The sequence below is a fragment of the Ascaphus truei genome, chromosome 6, assembly GCF_040206685.1.
Source record: "Ascaphus truei isolate aAscTru1 chromosome 6, aAscTru1.hap1, whole genome shotgun sequence".
In the NCBI taxonomy this organism is placed as follows: Eukaryota; Metazoa; Chordata; class Amphibia; order Anura; family Ascaphidae; genus Ascaphus; species Ascaphus truei.
This window is the reverse complement of record NC_134488.1, coordinates 63,357,689-63,370,911: the sequence shown is the minus strand read 5'-3', so window position 1 is coordinate 63,370,911 and position 13,223 is coordinate 63,357,689. Positions and strand designations below refer to the sequence as shown.

The window sequence follows — 13,223 nt, the reverse complement described above, 5'->3', positions numbered from 1 at the left end:
GGATGGGGCTGTACTGGCGGCTCCTTCCCTAGTGAGTATCTTGCAAAGTCTCTGGAGCAGAAATTAAAGCAGTTCAGCTCCGGAGACCCTATTTTTCCTATACATGTTAACACAAGGCGGGTGGCAAAAAAACCCAGACAGAATGAATGACGGGCGCAGATAGAAAATATCAGTAATAAATAAAATAATACACCATGTGTCACGGAAGGTGTTCGGGATAGTAACCAAGTCCCAAATTTCTTGGTCCTAAAGAGAATGAAAAAAGGGCCACAATAGTGAAGTATGAAACGGCAACTTTATATAGAAATAGCAAATTGGCTACTTACAACATAGCTGATAAAATCAGGCAGTGTGGGTGTGTGTCACCTCACAGACAATCCGTGTACAGATCAGCTGGCTCCCTCTGCTTGGAATCCTCAGTGCCTGGAGTTCTTAACGCCTGCAGTGTTGTTCGTTTTTTGTTTTTTTTCCTCTCTCTCTGTCTCTGTCTCTGATAATGCATTTTGTTATAGATTTGTTTTTCTTTTATCTGTAATTTACTCTTAATTTGTTTAATGGACTTTTTAGTTATCAGGAAGCTTTCGGGGAAAACCGATATTGCGTGATTAAAAAGAAATAAAATCATCAGCAAAAAACAATGTTATTGCTGATCAATTTCCCCTAATAAAGATGTCTTCTAATTTAATAATGAAACAAGGTTGACAATATGACTGGGCAAATATATATGCTATGGTTAGTAATATGGTGCAAAATATGGCAGTGTTAACACATTTATATCATACAACTTGGTCTGTTAACTCTGTCATTTGTATATTGAGCTATTTAACTTGACAATGCTGGGAAAATGAATTACGGTAGGTATTTGACTTTGATTGCTTAGACTCGAGGGTATGCAAATTGGAACCATACCTCTTCTTATTTAATATTATTATGATAGGGGGTTTCTAAATGATACATTTCTAACAATATATCATAACAAGCAATTGATGTGCAATACTATGAGGTGTGCCTGCGCCCCATTTTCAGGAGGAGGCAAAATCAATGTTACATAGGTACAACAGGAGGCACAACCCATTTTACATACATAGGTACAAGAGTATTAACATCTTAATTGATCACATCTGATAAGATATACCTTTTACAGATGAACTAACTGTGGTGTTCCCTCCTCCCCTCCCTTTCCCCACCACCATTGCATCCTCATTTTTCTTAAATCCTTAATTTTTATTGCTGTGGAGGGTATGAGGGCAGGTGTGGGACAAGGAATACAGAAAGCAGAAGTATATTGGAGGAAGGGTTCAGAGCTACACCATAATTAGTTATGATGATCATACATTGTATGTGCATTATCTCAAAAACCTACTTTAACAGAGATTGCAGCATTTTACCTATAGTGCGATAGCTAAATTAATTATTTGAGTAGAGCCCGACTGTTGAAGCCAGGGACTCCACATTTTTTAGTTCTTAGATAATGAGCCATTGAAGTATACAGTTATTTTCTCAATTTCTCCATTTTCTCCATACATTATTATACCAAATTGTGTTAATGATGAGAGAGGGGAGTGGAGGAGTTTGCGTGCTTAGTGGCAATGAATATATTAGCAATTAACGTTTTGGAGTGTCCATCCATATGAGAAACATTAAGCCCACTTGGCCACATCCCCTCCAACATAGAGGTGACGATAGTGGGTAGATTGTTTATAGTCTTTAGTGGGTAAGATAACAGCTTTAGAGAACTTTGTAGGAATTTTCCTTAATAATGGTACTGATAAAGGAATGAGCAGTCACCTCTCAAATATCTGACCATTTTTCTTGATGTAGCTCTTGACCCATCTCTCTTCCTTTGTATCAAGTACCCCTCTTTGGGACTAAATGGCAATAGACCGCCAAAGTAATCCCTTTACTAGTAGCTCCTGATGTACATAAGTGTTCAGATGGTGTTAGAATTTATAAAGTGTCGAATTTGTAAGTGTAATGCCGCCTCCCACAGCGCCCGCTGCGGCTCTTACCTCCGCTGTCGGGGCGTGCGGCGTCCGGTCCCGTGATCTCTCCTCTCTCCCTGCAGCCCCTGCTGCTCATGCGCGCTGCCGGGGCAGACCCCCGCGCGCGTCTACAGTTCCGGCTTTTTCTCCCGGCAGATTCAATCCGCCCCTTCCGTCGCGCGCCACTATGTCCATCTCCACTGCCGCCAATATACTTGTTCCTCCCACACCTGTCCTGCATCCTGCCTCAGCCTATCAGCGCTCTACCTTCATCTGACATTACCGCTGGAGGTTCTCATTGGCTCCTGTCAGTATATAGTGCTACCAGCCCTGAGCTGATTGCTGAGCATAGTCAGTCTCTAGTTGTGCTTGCTACAAGCTACTTCGCAGTCTGCTCTTGTCTTCCGTTACAGACCCTTGCTTGAATCTGGACTCCCGATCTCTGGCACCCTCGAACCCCGGCTCGCCCTACGGACTTCTACCTTCTCCTCGACTTTGGCTTTGGACCCCGACTACTCTTGATCTCTCTGACCCCGAATCTGGCAAGTACCTCTACGACTCTACACTCTCCTGTCCCGAACCAGGTTATCCACACGACTCTGCTTACCAGACCCGCTCATGCGGCTGTAGGGCGGTGGTTTTCCTGTATCCCCACCTCGGCCTCGTGGTCCAGTCCGGTTTGTGGTGAGCACTCCTATAGTCCCGTGACATTATGCTCAGCCCAACAGACCTGGACTCTGCTGAGGTGGGTCGACGCTTAAGCGAACACGATGGCCTGTTCAAGGAAGTAGAGTCTTGTCTCTCTCAAAATAACCAGCTTATGGAACTGCTCCAAAACTCCTTGGGTACCATTTCGGAACAACTCAAATCCATTCTGTCCTCTCCCGATACTGCTACCGCTCCTCCTGCTCCTATCTTCTCCCCGCCGGTACATCCAACTCACCCTCCTGAACCTCGCCTACCTACTCCCAATCGCTATGCGGGAGAGCCTTCAGCATGTCGTGGCTTCCTGGGGCAGTGTTCCATCCAATTTGAGCTTCTACCCTCTCATTTTCCTACTCCACGTTCCAAGGTCGCGTACATTATCTCGCTGCTGACCGATGATGCCCTGGCCTGGGCTACACCCATATGGGAGCAACGGCCGGATCTGACCTCCAACCTGGACCGATTCTGTGCTGAATTCCGGAGGGTGTTCGATACACCAGGTAGGAGGGTAACGGCAGCATCTTCTCTCCTCAATGTAATGCAGGGAAATCGCTCTGTGGCTCGCTACGCACTGGAATTTCGCACTATTGCGGCAGAAACAAGGTGAAATGACGATGCACTCGCCGCAGTGTTCTGGCAGGGTTTAAATGACTCCCTCAAAGACGAACTGGCCGCTCTGGAGCGTCCTACATCATTGGAGGAACTCATCGCGCTCTGTATCCGTATGGACCAGCGGCTCCAGGAGCGAAGAGCAGAGAAGGGGAAGCGTCAAAAAGGTACCCAACCCGGAGGCGCATGCGCGATGGTGAGGGGAACGGTTGCCTAATCGTATAGCTCCCACCCCCGCCAAAGCATTTTTCACAATAAAGCTAACCAAAACTACCAAATCTATATAAAAAGAACGTTTACCGACGCCGGAATACACCGCGATGGCCCCGCCATCAACAAAAAAAAAGAACACGGGATCTGCGGAGGTATCTGAGTAGATCCTCATCCAGAGATGGGAGGGCAGAAATGGCGCCCGGCTCGGCACCAGGATCGGGATCGGAACGAGAGGAGGACCGGGAGGAGACACCAGAGCAACGGCCAGTACGGCGGTGCGATTTCGACCGGCTGTACAACGACATGAAGTCGTTATTTAGAGCCGAAATCCAAGAACTCCGACAGGAGGTACAGGGCCTGGGAACAAGAACCGGGGCCCTGGAGGACAAAATGGTGGCGGTCTCCTCCACAATTAAAAAATCAGACAAACGTGCTGCATACCTGCAAAACCAGATCACAGAGCTGGCCGAGAGACAGGAGGATGCTGAGAACCGGGACCGGCGGAGCAACATTCGCATCCGAGGCATACCAGAGGAAATAACAGAGATTGAAGATTTCCTCACAAGATGGATGACGAGTTTGCTCCCTGACACTCCAGCAGCTGAACTAATGTTAGATCGATGCCACAGGGCCCTACGGAGCAAACCGCTGGCGAATGCGCAACCCAGGGATGTGATCGCCAGGTTACACTACTACCGCACCCGGCAGGCAGTTTTTACGAAAGCCCGGGGAGAGGAAGCCTGTAAATTTGAGGGCATCTCGCTACAGCTTTATCAGGATCTGTCCCCCCTGACCCTGGCCAGACACCTGAAGCTACAGCCCATAACCCGCCTCCTCAGGGACAAAGCCATCCGATACCGGTGGACCTTTCCGTTCGGCTTACTAGTCATCAGGAACGGAAAGGCCGCCTCAATGAAAAACCTGGAGGAGGGGGAGGAATTCCTGCGTAGGCTGGGAATTACGACCGGAGAACCCAGGAGCCCCCGGGCAGAGAGAGAGCCGGACAATGAGTGGCAGCAGGCCGGCACATCCCGGAAGACTCGAGCCGCCAGTGAACCGGAGAAGGAGTGAAAAAGCAAATAAAGAACAAAGAATGCTCAGCTCCAATAAAATGTTTTGTTACCAGTTTTGGTTGCCTACAAGTTATGGCCTACAGTTGGGACTCTCAGGACTGCTAACAGCTTGAAGCGCGAAGTAGCGGAGTAGGCATAAGTAATGCCACAACTCCACCTATCTAAGGCGGGATACACAGATTCTATTCCACGGGGTCAGACCTAAGCCTGCAAAAGAAAAGACTTACCAGAAATTCCGGCGACAATGGCTGCCCCGCAACCCGGAAGAGACGCGTGACACGCACCTAGGAAAGATGGAGGCATCGCGCCTCGTGGCGAGCCAAAAAAAATCCTGCACGGCCGGAAGAAGATGAGCCCAGCGCGGGAAGACGTCCACTTCCGTCGACGTCCGGCGGTGAATGAGCCAAGACCGGAAGGACGTCACCGGATATGGCCGTGCGGCCATCTTGGTAGAGGCGCCTAAGAGGGAAAAGAGGATCTACGTCATGAGACGGCGCCGGAACAGCCCCAAGACCGGAGAAACCAGATGCCCGCGGCAGCACACAAAAGAAGGCACAGCCCCACGGACAGAGGAGCAGTGTCGCCCTGCCCGCAGACCCACCGGCCGCAGACTCCCCTTTGGAGGACACCCCGGCCCCGATTGCAGACGCCCCCCCCGATGGATAGGGCCATTACCCACCCATAATTTAGACACGGGGATAGGACATGTCGAGGGAAGTAGGGGGAAGGAGGAATACCCAAGTGCGGCAAGGCAGAGAGGAATAACACCACACAGCGGACAGCAGTAACGCCACTAATTAAAGGGGAGCAGGGCCACCTAGTCTTATGCTCCAAAGTCGGGGGCCAGTAAGGAAGGGGCTCGGAAAGAGCTAGCACGTAAAAACGGCCGTAAAACACCGTGGGATAGATAGCGGTCACAGGGCACAGAGACATCACACACCACATAAAAGCTAAGCAAGGGGAAAAGCCCCCCACATAGATAGGGTATACATGCATACCAAATCAGCTTGCAGTCCTGAAGACGCCGGACGTTCACATTGTTTATAAAGAGTTGCCATAAGCTTGGTTAAAATTTGATGGGGGGGGGGATAGCCTCCTTCTTGCCGTCGCCATGAGTCTCCTCATGGATACCTGGGGGATAGACCCCAGGAGATTTATGCAAGACCCCGGTGGGCCGGGGAACACGGGTAAGGCTCAACCTCGCGTGATCAGAGGTGGGCCCGCCCGAACCGGAACCCCACGTGGGGCAGTTCAGGTGCCCAGGGGATCTCGGTCCTCTGAGGTCACCGAAAGTTATCAAAGTTTATTTGTTGTCTCCCCAATGTTCCCATTGTGTTTACCCCAGTGTTTTTCCCCTGCGCAGATGAGCAGTATACAAAGCAGTTCACAAGATCATACTCTGAGGAAGTTCATGTCCCCACTAGAAAGCGGTAAAGCAGCAATTCCTATTGAAAACACCAATGGGTAAGGATTTTACAATCTTATCACACAACACAAAAGGTTTTAATAGCCCCCTGAAAAGAAAACTTGCATTCTCAGACTACCGGAGGCAAGACCCCGACATAATACTACTCCAAGAGACCCACTTCTCAAGGACCAGTTCCCCCAAGTTCCTAGATAGCAGATATAGAACGTGGCTCTCCGCACCAGCAAACGTAAAAAAAAGAGGGGTAGCAACCCTATTACATAATCGCCTGGCATTCAATATCACGCTAACAAAAAAGGATAAGAATGGTCGCTTCCTGATAGTAGTAGGCGAGATGGGAGGACAGCCCCTCACAATTGCCAACGTATACGCCCCCAACGAGGGAGCCGATACTTTCTTCACGAAATTCTTCACCATCCTACATAGAGTGGCACAAGGCGGTATAGTTTTAGGGGGCGATTTCAACCTGACATTAGATCCCAAGGCCGACAGATGCACACCCAAAGCACCGAAGCACACACAAAGTAGAGCAATCTGGAACCAAGGCCTTAAGACAAATAGGTTGGTAGATATATGGCGGGAACAACATCCAGGGGCAAAAGAGTTCACGTTCTATTCGCACCCACATGACAGATACAGCAGGATAGACTACCTCTTTGTGTCTAACAGAATGGTTTCGCAGATCTCCCATACGGGCATCCATGATATTTCATGGTCAGATCATGCGCCAATTGAGCTGCGGTGCACAGACTTCAGACTAGACAGACCAGGAGCGACATGGAAGCTTAATGAATGCTTGCTAAAAATCCCTGAAATTGAAACAGAAATAAGGGATAAAATCAGGGTCTATTTTGAGGAGAATATCGGTAGCGTGACATCCCAATCCACCCTATGGGAGGCCCATAAGGCAACTCTCCGCGGAGAACTCATGGGGATAGCTAGTAGGCGGAAAAAAGCAAGGGAAAAGAAAATTCTGATCCTCCAATCCGAGCTATCAGCCCTCTCCGCCCTACACAAAACTACCAAACAAGCGCAGACCTTACAGGCCTGGCGTGACACTAAAACTAAATTGCATCTGTTGATGTCCTCCAGAGCTGAAAAGGAGCTGACCTGGTCTAGGCGACAATTCTATGAGAAAGCGAACAAGCCAGATACCCCACTTGCCAATAAACTCAAAAATTGTAACCGTAACTTCCATATCCAATCCATTCGTACCAAGAACGGTGACCTTACTTCTGATCCTAAACTAATTGTAGAGGAATTCAAAAAGTACTATGAGACCCTGTATGACGGGGCGAAGGTCTCCCATTGTGAGAACACTCATAGGCAGCTGAGGACGTTTCTAACTGAGGCAAAACTACCCAGACTGGGCAGATTGGAAAGGGAGGCATTACAGGAAGACTTCTCAGGTGAGGAGATCTCAGAGGTAATAAAAGCACTAAAGCCAGCCAAAGCCCCGGGCCCGGATGGCTTCTCCAACTTGTACTATAAAAAATTCAGAAAAACCTTAGTACCTCACCTGGCCCGATTATTCAATTCATTTTTAGATGGTGCCCCTATTCCTAGCCAAATGCTCCAGGCGTCTATAACAGTGATCCCTAAACCAGGAAAGGACCCAGCAGACTGTAAAAGTTATCGGCCAATATCTCTTATCAATTCAGACACTAAAATCTTCTCCAAACTATTAGCCAACCGTCTGAATTCGGTCATGCCGAAGCTGGTCCACCCCGATCAAGTAGGATTTATATGCGGAAGGCAAGCTATGGACAATACCAGACGGATAATAGATTTAATTGATTTGGCACAGAAAAAACACATCCCGTCTATGGCATTGAGTTTAGACGCTGAAAAGGCCTTCGACCGCATTGATTGGCCCTACCTTACAGAGACGCTGCGAGTGTTCGGCATAGGGGGGAGAATGTTGGGCGCTATTCTGGCTCTCTATAGGGAACCAAGGGCGAAGGTCAGACACCAGGGCTTCCCCTCGGCAGACTTTCCAATAAAGAGCGGCACCAGGCAGTGATGCCCCCTGTCCCCACTTATTTTTGCACTATGTATAGAACCCCTAGCGGCACATATCCGCAACTCTCCAGATATAACAGGTATACAGATAAAAGATCAGTCACACAAAGTGGCCCTGTATGCAGATGACATTATACTAATGTTGTCCAAACCCCTTACCTCCCTGCCAAATGTCTTCAGCTTATTAGACGAATTTAATAAGATATCGGGGTTCAAAATCAATCAGACAAAATCAGAAGCATTAAACATCAACCTGCCAAAGGTCACAGAAAAATTAATAGAACTGAATTTTAATTTCAAATGGCAAGCATCCTCCATTAAATATTTAGGTATCTATATCACCAAAGAATATTCAGCCCTATACAAAGCCAATTACCCCAGACTAATTAGGACTTTGAGGGAGGATCTTCGGATCTGGTCAGGCCACACAATCTCGTGGTGGGCAGGATCCAATGCCTTAAGATGAATCTCCTACCCTGAATCTTGTATCTGTTTCAGACCCTCCCGATACAAGTGATCAGGGATGACATCCTCCGCTTACAGTCCTCTATGGTGAAATTCGTCTGGGGTAATAAAAAACCACGAATAAAAAGTAGCATTCTCACGAGGCCAACAGTTAGAGGAGGGTTAGGGGTACCTTGCTTGATATCATATTTCAAAGCGGCACAATTAACCCAAATTATTCAGTGGCACATGCACCCAAGCCTGCGCAGATGGGTGGAGCTGGAAAAAGCATGCTGTGACCCTGTAGAGATACAAGACCTAATTTGGCTACCCAAAAAGACATATCTGACAGTGAGTGAGCCGCTGGCCGCAGTGAATAGCTCGTTGGCAACTTGGGAGAACACCAAACACAAGTGTGCACTGACAACCCAGCACACACTTATGACCCCGATTACGGGGAACCCCGATTTCGCTCCGGGTCTGTTACGCAAGAACCTTGCAGTCTGGAAAGCAAAAGGTATCACCAGATTACTACACCTGGAGAGACACCAAAATATTAAATCATTCGAACAAATCCGAGCAGAAACAGAGATGCCCCACTCCGAATTTTTTAGATATCTCCAGGTGAGAGCATTTTACGCTAAAATCCCCAAACGCCCCAAACGCACAAATTTTGAGCAGCTGTGTTCCAGAGGCACGGACACCACGGGACTCACTTCTCGGATATACGGAGAGGTGGTCTGTCCTGGACGAGACGTAGACATTAAATTAACATTCAGAACCAGATGGGAAACGGACTTAGGGGAGACATTAGAAGACAAGGACTGGTCCACTATAGTACTGGCAGCAGCGAAAAGCTCCATATGCACCACCTTGAAGGAGAATGCATATAAAGTCCTAATGAGGTGGTACCTCACCCCTACACGATTAGCAAAGTTTGTCAAAGGTTACCCCCCATTGTGCCCAAAACAATGTGGGGAGCAGGCAGACTTGCTTCACATGCTGTGGGGTTGCCCCAAAGTGGCTCCTTTATGGGAGGAAATCCAAGATTGGCTAACGAGTATTCTCGGACAGTCGGTCCCCCTGGACCCTTGGCTGTTCCTGCTGGGCAGGCGCACTCGGGGAATAGGCAGACCGGCTCAAAAATTGATTGCACATTTTGCAACAGCCATGCGGTGCGAACTCGCAGCCTTGTGGAAGCAACCAGACCTACCCACCATTCCGAAAATCCGAAACAGAATTTGGTATATTTGCCGGATGGAGCAGTTGACAAGTCTGGTCAACGACACCGGCACAAATTTCCTGAAAATCTGGACCAAGTGGCTAGACCACTCTGATATTCCAGGGGTGAATACCACCACCATCATGCCATAATACACCTAAATGCATTCTCCTACAATGAGCCAGTACAGTCGGCGCGCAATAGGGGTACAGGTAGGGAAGACATCCATGGAACTCCCGCAGCTCTCAGCTGCTCCTAAGTAGGACAGCAAGAGGTGAGACGGTGAACAGGCAGAAGACACTGAGCTCCCCCCCCTCCTCCCCCACCTTCCCTTTTTTATGTTTGTGTGACGTGTTAGGTATGTGAGTTGGTCTACCCAGTATGTCTTTGTAAGAACGGAGGAAGGTGGAAACGAGAAAAGTTGGGTGTTGGTACATTAAAGAATGACATTGGGTTGGTAGACACTGTATGCAATGTACTGTTGCCCAACAATAAAAACCTTTTTGTGGAAAAAAAAAAAAAAAAAAGTACCCAACCCACTTCCTTCCCACATACAGCTCCAGGGGAGTCCGTCGCCGTATCTTCCGAAGAACCCATGCAGCTGGGTGGGACTCGCCTTTCGTTGACAGACTACGCCGGCGTCGGGCGGGCCTCTGCCTTTACTGCGGAAATAGTGGATACCTGGTGAGTACCTGTCCTTCCAAGTCGGGAAACGCCAGCCCCCAGTGAGTACTGGGAGAACTACACTGGGCATGTAACCTCTCCTCCCTCTCCCAAACTACCATTCAAGATACTCCTTCCTATAACCCTATCAGGAGGCTTTGGGGACATCACCACGAAGGCCTTCCTAGACTCCGGTTCTGGTGGGAACTTTGTCGATCAGGCTTTTGCGGAGAAGAACCAGATTCCTCTGGTAGCCAAGGATTGGCCCGTGGGCCTTGAAGCCATTGACGGTAGGCCTTTGCAGCCCGCATTCATTTCACAGCAGACCATTCCCCTCCGTCTTAAGATGACTGGTCACCATTCCGAACATATTCAGTTGGATGCCATCCACACGCCGGCTGTAGACGTGATATTAGGTCTTCCCTGGCTCCAGCAGCATAACCCCCAGATCGACTGGCTCCAGTCACAAACCATCACCTGGAGAGACCCGTGTCAAGACATTTGTCTGGATTCGCCTAAGGCCCTAGTAGGTGCCACACATCCGGAATCCAAGAATCCCCTCCTTCCGGACACCTACTGGGAGTTCAGAGATGTCTTCGACAAAATTCAGGCGGAGGAATTACCACCCCATCGCGCCTACGATTGCCCGATCGACCTTCTTCCTGGCGCGATTCCCCCCAGAGGTTGTACCTACCCGCTTTCCCCCCCCGAGACCAAGGCGATGAAACTTTACATACAGGAGAACCTCCAGAGAGGCTTCATTCGTAAGACTTCCTCTCCGGCAGGAGCTGGCTTCTTTTTTGTAAAGAAAAAGGATGGCACACTTTGCCCTTGCATTGATTATCGTGGCCTCAACAAGGTGACTGTCAAGAATCGGTATCCACTTCCCTTGATTGCCGAACTTTTCGACAGGTTACAAGGCGCCACTATCTTCTCCAAGCTGGATCTCCGGGGAGCCTACAATCTGGTTCGGATTCGTAAGGGAGATGAGTGGAAGACGGCCTTCAACACGCGTGATGGGCACTATGAGTACCTCGTGATGCCCTTCGGTCTCTGTAACGCGCCAGCCGTCTTCCAGGATTTCGTTAACGACGTTTTCAGAGATCTTCTGGATCAACACGTGGTGGTCTACCTAGACGACATCCTTATATTCTCCCAGAATCCCCTGGAACATACTCGGCACGTCAAACAAGTACTTCAGAGGTTGCGGGAGAACCGTCTGTTCGCCAAACTTGAAAAATGCCAGTTCCACCAGTCATCCACGTCATTTTTGGGTTACATAATCTCGGACACGGGACTCGCGATGGATCCTACCAAGGTGGAAGCTGTCTTGAATTGGCCCCGACCCCTCTCTCTGAAAGCGGTACAGAGGTTCTTAGGCTTTGCCAATTATTACCGCAGGTTCATAAAGAACTTTTCCACGTTGGTCGCACCCATCACAGCCCTCACTCAGAAGAGCGCCAATCCCGCACTGTGGTCCCCCGAGGCCATCATGGCTTTTCAGGTTCTCAAGGAAGCCTTTGTCACAGCACCTATCTTGGTGCATACTGATCCAGCACAACTCTTCACTCTTGAGGTGGATGCTTCGGACATAGGGGCAGGGGCGATCTTATCCCAAAGGAAGAACCCACAGGCCAGATTGCAACCCTGTGCATTCTTTTCTAAAAAATTCTCCGCAGCAGAACGGAATTATGACGTGGGTAACCGTGAGCTCCTCGCGATCAAGATGGCCTTGGAGGAGTGGCGTCACCTACTGGAGGGCGCTGAGTACCCGTCACCATCCTTACGGACCATAAAAACCTCTTATATATTGAGACTGCCCGCCATCTGAGTGCCCGGCAGGCACGTTGGTCCCTCTTCTTCACCCGGTTCAACTTCCTTATTTCATACCTCCCTGGTTCTAAAAATACTAAAGCTGACGCACTGTCTCGTCAATTCTCTGTAGAAGACAAAACCGAAGACCCTCATGAGACTATCCTTCCTCCTAAATGTGTCCTGTCTGCCAATACCTTTAACGCACTGACGGAGATCACCAAGGTTGAAGATCAAATCCCTCAGGGTCTCAGGGTGCCAGTTGGACGACTCTTCACACCCCCTACCTTCCGCCAGAAGTTAATGCAATGGGGGCACGCCACCAAAACAGCAGGTCATCCAGGGATCAAAAGGACTATTGACCTCTTGCAACGAACCTTTTGGTGGCCAGGCATGCGCAAGGACATTCAACATTTTGTCTCAGCATGTTCCACCTGCGCACAGAACAAGATTCCACGGAATAAACCTCCAGGACTCCTGCAACCCCTTCCCATTCCCGATCAACCATGGGAACATCTCTCGATGGACTTTATTGTCGACCTCCCCAAATCTAAGGGCATGGACACTATACTAGTAGTGGTCGACCGCTTTTCTAAACAAGCGCACTTTATCCCACTCAAAGGCCTACCCAGCGCCCCTAAACTTGCCGAGGTATTTGTGAGGGAAGTCTTCAGGCTCCATGGATCACCCCAAACCATAGTCTCTGATCGTGGGTCGCAATTTGTTTCGAGATTCTGGAGGGCCTTCTGTAAGAAACTTAACGTGGCGCTTCACTTCTCCTTTGGATACCACCCACAGACCAATGGTCAAACTGAACAAACCAATCAGTCACTGGAGCAGTTCCTTCGTTGTTTCATATCTGACTCTCAGGACAATTGGCTCAACCTACTCCCCTGGGCAGAATTCGCTCATAATAATCTCAGGAATGAGTCCACACTACAGTCTCCATTCTTTTCTAATTTTGGCTTTCATCCCTCCGCCCTTCCTCAGTCTGGGCTTAGTACAGGAGTTCCGGCCGCAGAAGAGAGGATTCGGGATCTTCGAGCTTCCTG

The 13,223-nt window shown here is 49.1% G+C and overlaps 1 long non-coding RNA gene across 1 annotated transcript in view; it reads left to right on the top strand.

Moving 5' to 3' along the window:
* LOC142497158 (uncharacterized) overlaps nucleotides 1–13,223 on the top strand; it is a 53,308-nt gene that overhangs the window by 3,843 nt on the left and 36,242 nt on the right. Inside the window, exons 2-3 of the long non-coding RNA XR_012802188.1 lie at nucleotides 5,946–6,046; nucleotides 10,254–10,380. This is a non-coding gene — a long non-coding RNA (uncharacterized LOC142497158). The remainder of the gene's footprint in view (nucleotides 1–5,945; nucleotides 6,047–10,253; nucleotides 10,381–13,223) is intronic.